At 35.0% G+C, this 9,178-nt stretch overlaps 1 non-coding gene across 1 annotated transcript; it reads right to left on the bottom strand.

The window, feature by feature from the left end:
• Window positions 1-3,739: 3,739 nt before the first annotated feature.
• Window positions 3,740-3,845, bottom strand: LOC114912659 (small nucleolar RNA R71). Its single transcript, XR_003798365.1, has one exon. It is a non-coding gene; the product is annotated as a small nucleolar RNA R71 (small nucleolar RNA).
• Window positions 3,846-9,178: the final 5,333 nt, after the last annotated feature.

Here is a 9,178-nt window from a genome sequence, read left to right on the forward strand (position 1 = left end):
ATTTTTGTCCAGAAAAAATTTCTAATGGCTATTTTCCACCTCCAATGATAAAAAATGATTAGAATTGAGTTCAAATCAATTAGAGCTTGGAGGGAAGGATTAAGGGATAAAAGAAAAAGTAAGAAAACAAGAAACGAGCACTGTTCATGAGAAAAAGAGTACTTTGAGCATTCAATAGCCTTCAAGATAGTTCACCCACTTCCAACAACTTGTCTCTTGAATTTTCAGAGTGCATTTCAAGGAGAAGAAAGAGCATTCATTGTCGATATTCAAAACATCCTCAAAAGAGAGCTGCAACGACAACAAATCAACTGCTATAGGATTTTTATTGTTGTATTAAATTTCTTCTCTCTATTTGCTATTAAAGTTTCAACAGGGGCTGAAACTTGAAGGGCTAATTTGTACCAAACTTGGATTAGTTTGGAGGAGTCTTAGGATGAGGCTTATAAAGATTTTGATTGGTTGACCTATGTTAAAATCATTGGGTTAGTTTGTGAGCCCAGTGAAAACAAACTTGCTATAATCAGGTCAATTATAGGAAAATTTTTCAAAAGGTTGCTTGGAGAGTGGATGTAGGTGCTTGGGACACACCGAATCATTATAAATTTGCTGTGTTTGTATGTGTGTGATCTTTCTCTTCTTTGGCATTTACTTTCTGATCTTTAATTTGCTACATCTTTTGTTTATATGCATTTTAGTACTACACACACTTGCTTAAATTTGTAAAAGTTTTTAATAACCCAATTCAACCCCCCCCCCCTTTCTTGGGTTGTCTAGCTGGGCAACAGAAACTGGGAGTGCTTAGGGTTATTAATCTCAGAATGCTCAATCACTACATTTTGTTGAAATGGTGGTGGAGGTATTTTATGGAAGAATAGAGATTATGGAGGAAGATCATCCATAATTCACACTACAAATATAAACCACCTAATATTTCAATGGGTTTTACAACTCTCGAAGCCTCTGCCCTGATGAATATTTAATTTAAGCCACTAGAGGCACTAAATACTATAATAATTGATGTTATTTTATTGAAATTTGATGCTCTCTAGTCTATTTTGCAGGTGATGAAGAGTTTGGGTTCATACGATTCAAATTAGACTTAAATCAGATCGGATTTAAGTGAACCAGGCAATCAGTTCCCATTCCAGTATGAATGCGACTGAAAAATCAAGGATCAAGAAGCAGTCTCTCCAATCAAAGATCCAGATTAGAAGATAAATGAAATCAAGTGTGAACATGACTTAAATCTCAAAGGCTCAGATTAAAAGATCACTGTTCATGAAGATCTAAGGATCCTTATTCACGCTCCCACCACTCTTTTCATGAAACTCTAGCCTCTCCACTCTATAAATAGAACCCCAAGACCTCCATCTTCTCCAATCAAGCCAACCTTAAGTTTTCTTCAAGCTTCTCTCTTTCTCTCTCCCTCTTCCTCTTCTCCATAAGTCTATGGTAGGTACTAACCCTAGCACGACACCATATTCCTCCACAGATCTCTTTTTCATATCCCATCAAATCTAGCAGAGGTCCTAATCCTAGTGCTACTATCTTTCTTTTTTATATTTTCATACTACCATCTATCTTTCTTTTTTGGAGTTTCTGTACCAAGCCTTTTAGCCATTCTGTCACTGTCTGCATGGAGGAAGACGAAAAAATTTAAGGAAGCACATCACCATCGAACGCAATTAGAAGATCAACTTGATTTAGTTGTCTTGTATCATAATTTTATTTCTTTTTCTTTATGTATGCTTCTTTATTTGATTAATAAAAAATAATTTTATTGTAATTTTTTTATTTTATTCTTAGTTTTTTACAATCTACTATTTTTTTGTTTGTATTTTCGAAATAATCAATCTAAGATCTCTATAGATACAATTTTGACTCACTCTATCTACATAGTAGTGAGTAGGATTATTTTTGGTGTACTATGATACGCATCAAATTTTGACACTGTTGTCAGAGATCTTAGTGTAATTATTTAAAAAAAAATTAAAAAAATATTTATAAAATAATAAAAAAAATATTTTACTGCTTTCTAAATTTTTATTTCTTACTTTAGATTGCTTGACTGCCTCATATGCTTTACTGCTTTATATTTCTAGTTGATTATTTCCTTTCCTTGCACTCTTGCTTTTCATACTATATTTTGCTAATTGATAATTTATTTTTTATTATTAATTAATTTATTTTAATTACTTAATTACCATCTATTTACTCTTTTTAAAATTTTTATCTTATATTATTTTTTATATATAGTAGATTTACTGCTCTCTAGCTAGATTACTTTATTTGCATGCATAAAAAAATTTTTTACTTTTTATAACCTAGTGATTTACTGCTTTTCATAGCATAAAATAATTTATTATCCTAAAAGTAGATTTGATTTATTACTTTATTTATAGGTTACCTATTTGCCTTTTAATCTTAGCATTATTTACTTTTCATTTAGTTAGATTCACTAGATCTTCTCATACCTAATTAATCTAATTTAAAACTTCTCTCATTCCCTCTTGCTTAAAGATAACATAATATAAAAAGAATACAAAGACACCACATAACACTTGACTAATATAAATAAATCAATTAAATCTTAAAAGCTACTTAATATGTTTGGACACCTTTTCTTTTTGCATTGCATATTTTCATAAAAAATCTTAAGGGCAAAATCTTAATCAACATAAGGTGAAGATTTCATCATCCTTCTTTGGCCCACAAACCACCATCTTATAATTGCATTAACCTAAACCTCTAATTTAAAATCGATTAGATATTGACCCCTAAAGATTTTCGAGCTCAGTAGGACAAGGAACCCTAAAAGTTGGATCGAGTTCAGGTTAGTCAGTTTAACTGGTGTCTAGAAAAGTGGTTCAAAAATTATATCCCGAAGGAAGGTGGTTCATTAATTGGTTCCGTTTGCTTATCTGGCCAACGTAGTTGGTGTCTAAGGAAAGCAACGGGAGGACCCCCACCAACCTTATACTTATCTGGCCAGTTGAGCGGCTAGTCTGCTACTTGGAGTGCTTGAAGGTGATCTTGACAGTTAGGAGCTATCTAGATTTAGGATAACTCATAGTCAGGATTGATTGAACCATTTGTTTGTTAACTAAAAACATCAAACCTAATTAATTCTTCTCTCTCTTCTTAGTCTTAGAACTCCTTAGGTTCTCTTCTTTAGAACTCTTTTCTCTCCCCCTCCTTTTCTCATCTTCTTTTTCAAAAAAAAATTACTAAAATTAAAACTCAGTGAGATCTTTTGGGTGCATGCTAGGATGCCGATCATTACAACCTGATTTACACTCATTAGACCTAGAGCTAGAAAGAATGATTCAAACAAACCAAATCAAAATCATGGATCCAAAATAAGAGATTGACCTACCATGATAATTGAGGGAGTATTTTACTCCCTCATCTTACACCTACTCGTCATGTATCTAACCTCCTCCTGTGGAGGCGGCATAATATGAAATCAAGTCTAGCATTGTGCAAATGCTACTATCATTTTATGGATTGATGAATGAGGATCCGTACAAATATTTGGATGAATTTCTTGAGATATGCTCCACAGTAAAAATCTAAAACTTCTCTGATGATGCTCTCAAGTTGAAACTATTCTCTTCTTCACTTAAAGACAAAGTCAAGCATTGGTTAAACTCCCTAGATTCCATAACCATTTCAACTTGGGACCATCTTCAAAGAGAGTTCCTCAAGAAATACTTTCTAATTAAAAAAATAAATCAAATTAAAAAAGCCATCACTAGTTTTTTTCAATTGGATGGTGAACTTTTTCATGAGATATGGGAAAGGCTAAGGGACCTTATTCGTAAATGCCCCCACCACACTATCCCTAAATGACAACTTGTTTAGTGTTTCTATGATGGTCTATCGAAGAAATATCGACAAATGATCAATGCATCGTGTGGTGGGATATTCATGCTAAAGAGTGAGGATGAGACTTGGCAGCTCTTTGAAACACTTAGTGAAAACTCTCTGCATCACATGTCTGCCACTTTTAGAGAACAACCCATGTCTCAATAAAAAAGAGGTAGAATTAATCTATCAGATTGAAAATGTTATGGATATCCACAGTAAGGTAAATAAGTTATCCCAAAAATTAGACCGTCTTCTGAATACTGGACACTCTCCGATTCTACCAAACCCAGTCCAAGATGTTTGTGCATTATGTGCAAGTTCGACCCATTTTATTAGTGAATGCCCAACTGTATCTCAATTTTCTGAGTTTGTGCATGAGCAGGTCCAGCAAGCTCAAACCCAACAAGCTCGTAGATCAGGAAATGATTCATATTCGAACATTTATAATCCCAGCTAGAGAAACCATCCAAATTTTTCTTGAAGACCACAGCCAGTGGTTGGTCCTGCTATACCTAGACCCAACTATCAAGACCCGACATATAGACATGGACCATACCACCAGTTCCAAAATGCTCCTCAACCATCTACCACTGGTCACAGCTCAGCTTTTGAGGAGAAGGTTCTAAAAGCGCTAAAATGATTAAAAGTCAACACCCAGATCTTAACTCCCATACACAATCCATTGCTCAGCTAGAGATCCAAATAGGTCAACTAGCAACTGCAGTCAGTAGAAGGGAAGGAGAAAAATTATCTAGCCAATTTGAGAGCAATCTGAGAGGACAATTCATGGTTGAGAGCTCCAATGCTTCAGAAACTTTTCTGAACATGCCAAATCAACATGACTTTCAAAAGTGGGAAGGTCATGAAACACAAGAGTAAAACCAATATGATCGACCCTAGACCTCTGACCAAGCCCTAATCGCCCAAGAACAAGGAAGACCCAAAAGTAGAGAATGGACCAACTACATCAGAATCACCTTACTTGCCTAAAGCCTTATTTTCGAGTGCCTTAAAAGCCCCTACTCCTGCGGATAAGAAGGGAGGAAGACTCGATGAGATGTTAGAATTATTTAAGCAAGTCCAAATTAATCTCTTTCTTCTAGATGCAATCAAACAAGTCCCAGCTTACACAAATTTTTGAAAAAATTATGCACCCAAAAATGTAAATCCCGATCACAACTCCCGACGAAAGTATGCCACACCGAACAAGCTAGCTTTGTATTCCAGCATGCTACCCCTCCAAAACTTAAAGATCCAGATGCCCCTACCATTTCTTGCATTATAGGAGACTTTCACATCAAACAAGCTCTCCTGGACCTAAGGGCCAGTGTGAACCTTTTACCTAGCTCAGTTTATAAACTTTTTGGGTTCGAAGAACTGAAACCCATGTCGGTCACTTTACAGTTAGCTGATAGATCAATTAAGACACTACGTGGAATGATCGAAGATATTTTGGTCAAGATAGATGAGTTCTATTTTTCAGTTGATTTTTTAGTCCTTGACATAGAACTGAGTGGCAATCCAAGATAAATTTTTATTATCTTAGGCAGACCCTTCCTAGCTACGACAAATGCGTGTATCAATTGTAGGATAGGAGTCATGGATGTATCGTTTGGAAATAAGAAACTGAGACTAAATGTGTTTAGTGCATCCCAGGGACCATCAACTGATAGTTGCTTCAAGATAGATACATTCGAGGACATCATAGAAGAAGAAACATCAACGATTTGCCCACATGATTCTCGAGACACCTACTTGACGCACTTTAGAGTGGATGACTGTGATATGGAGGGAGGTAGTGAAGAAGTAAATATTCTATTTAATACATCAAATACTGAAACTACTCCCCCTTAGATAATCAAATATGAGCCATTGCCTGCATTAGTCAATACACCCACAGTCCCATCATTAAAATCACCACCTGCACTAGAATTAAAGTCACTTCTAGCTGCACTCAAGTATGCATTCCTAGGACCTAATAACACCCTCTCAGTGATCATTGCATCAGACTTGACCCCAGATCAGGAAGCACAATTGGTTGGTATTCTGAAGGAAAACAAAGAAGCTATCAGCTGATCCATTACCGATCTAAAAGAAATTGACCTCTCCATCTGTATGCACCACATTCATTGTGAGATAAATGCCAAACCCCATCGAGACATGCAGAGGAGACTGAACCCAAACATACGGAAAGTAGTGAAGAAAGAGGTGGTAAAATAGTCAGATGCTGGAATCATCTACCCCATATCCGATAGTAAATAGGTCAGCCCTACCCAAGTTGTACCTAAAAAATCAAGTATTACTGTGGTGGAGAATGAAGAAGGTGAATTATTCCCCACTCGCACTCCATCTAGCTGGCGAGTATGCATTAACTATAGGAAACTAAACGTTATTACTAGAAAGGATCATTTTTCATTACTCTTCATCGATCAAATCTTAGAACGGCTAGCGGGTCAATATTTTTTTTATTTCTTAGATGGTTATTCGAGGTACAATCAGATACCTGTATTCTCGGATGACCAAGAGAAAATCACCTTCACTTGCCCCTATGGCAGTTTCACTTTTTGGCGTATGTCATTTAAGCTTTGCAATGCATCCGCTACATTTCAACGATGCATCTTGATCATTTTCTCAGATATGATGGATAAATATCTCGAAATTTTCATAGATAATTTTTTTATATTGGGAACCACCTTTGAAGATTGTCTTCATAACCTCTCCAAACTCCTTAAGTGCTGTACGGAGATAAATTTAGTTTTAAGTTGGAAAAAAAGTTATTTCATGGTTCGAAAAAGAATCGTATTGAGACATATTATTTCTGAAAAGAGGATTGAGATAGACAAAGTCAAAATTGAGATCATTTCAAAACTACCACCTCCCACTTCAATTCGATAAATACGATACTTCTTAGGTCACGCTGGATTTTACAGATGCTTCATCCAAGATTTTAGCAAGATATCAAGATCCTTGTGCAATCTACGGATCAAGGAACGTCATTTATCTTTAATGAAGAATATCTACAGGCCTTCTACACATTACGAACAGCTTTGACAGCAGCACCCATAATAAAACCCTCTGATTGGTCCTTCCTATTTGAAATCATATGTGACGCTTCTGATTTCATAATAGGGGCCATCTTAGGTCAAAGAATCAATAAGGAGCCACATATGATCTATTATGCTAGCAAAATTCTATCCGATGTCCAATTGAACTACACCATGACAGAAAAAGAGTTACTAGTGATGGTATTCGCTCTTGATAAATTTTGTTCATATCTATTAGGGTCTAAGGTTCTAGTGTATTCTGATCATGTGACTCTGAAATAATTGCTCTCAAAGAAAGATACTAAACCACAATTGATCAGATGGATCCTTCTGCTTCAAGAATTTGACCTAAAAATTTAAGATAAGAAGGGTTCTAAAAATATGATCGCTGATCACATTTCTAGAATTTTAGTTGATCATACGATAGATACAGATGAGGTCAAAGAGAAATTCTTCAACGAATAACTTTTTACAACCTCCTCTGATCAAATCTCATGGTTTGCCCACATCATTAACTATTTGGCAATAGGGCAAGTTCCTCTCCATTGGACAAAATAGGAGAAGGATCAATTTTTCACATAGGTCAAACATTATTATTAAGAAGAATCTGAATTGTTCAAACATTGCCCTAACCAAGTGATTCGATGCTATGTCCCTGAGAGTGAGTATCAAAGTATACTTACTTTTTGTCACTCTCATGCATGTGAAAAATATTTTAATGGGAAGAGAATGATCGCAAAAATATTACAAAGTGGATTTTACTAACTGACATTGTTTAAGGATACACATAAATTTTATCTTGAATACTTGCACTGTTAGCAGACGAGGAATATTTTTAAAAAAAATATGATGCCCCTATCCCCCATCTTGGTCATGGAAGTTTTTGATACCTGGAGAATCGATTTTATGGGCCCCTTTCCTCCATCCTATGGATACGAATATATTTTGATTGCGGTGGATTACGTATCTAAATGGGTTAAAGCTATAGCAACCAGAATAAATGATCATAAGGTGGTAATCAAATTCATCCAACAGAACATTTTAAATCGATTTGATTGTTCAAAAGCCATTATTAGTGATGGAGGTGCACACTTCATGAATAGGCACTTTAAAAATTTAATAAAAAAATATAGAATCACTCACAAAGCTGCCACACCATACCACCCCCAAACTAGTGGCCAAGTAGAAGTCTCCAATAGGAAGATCAAATGAATTCTCGAGAAGATAATTAGGTCTGATCGAAAAGATTGGTCTGGATGATTAGACGGTGCATTATGGGCCTACCGCACTACATACAGAATTTTGATAGAAATATCTCCTTACCGGCTCATTTTTGGAAAAGCCTGTCATCTACCGGTAGAACTAGAACACCATACATTTTGGACCATAAAGTAATTTAATTTCGACATGAAAAATGCAGGTAGTAATAGGAGACTACAATTGAACAAATTAGAAGAGCTACGCAATGAAGCATACGAGAATTCATAAATTTATAAAGTTCAAACTAAAGCTTATCATGATAAATATATTTCACAAAAAATATTCAAACCTAATCAAAAAGTATGGCTTTATAATTCGAGGTTGCGACTATGCCCTACCAAACTCCGTTCACGTTGGGATGGACCATATGTTGTAACTCAGGTGTTCTCTCATAGAGCAATTGAAATCAAAGATCCTAATAAGAAAATATCTTCAAAGTAAATGACCAACGATTGAAACATTGTGGATGAAATCAGAAATGGCGAACAAGTTGACTCAATTGAATTGCAGAATCTAGTCTACAATTGAACTTTGACTTGGTCTGGCTGAAGACCTTAAACTTAACGCTTGTTGGAAGACAACCCAATATTTTATTTTTTTAGTTATCCAGATTTTTTTTATTTTGTAGGAATCTAATAAGAACAACTAGCTAAGTTGAGAAGAGAATATCATCAACATCTGACGAGGGCTCTTGAAAAATATGAAAGAACTTGCAAACAACAGCAAATCAAATGGTATCCTTCCTTTTGTATTTTTTTTCCTTTCCTCTATTAGGGATAATAAAAATTAAGTTGGAGAGAGAATAACTAATTTAATTAAGTCCTCGAGTATCGTCAAAAATAATTAGTTTTGTATATTTAGATTTTATCTCAATTTGAAGTTAACTAGATATCCTAATCAATGAGTGATTAACGATCTAGATAATTTTAGAGATATCAAGGAAGAAATTATTAAGAACATTCAATTAATAGTAGAATTTAGATCAGACTAAATTTTAGAGT

Source organism: Elaeis guineensis, chromosome 16, assembly GCF_000442705.2.
Source record: "Elaeis guineensis isolate ETL-2024a chromosome 16, EG11, whole genome shotgun sequence".
In the NCBI taxonomy this organism is placed as follows: Eukaryota; Viridiplantae; Streptophyta; class Magnoliopsida; order Arecales; family Arecaceae; genus Elaeis; species Elaeis guineensis.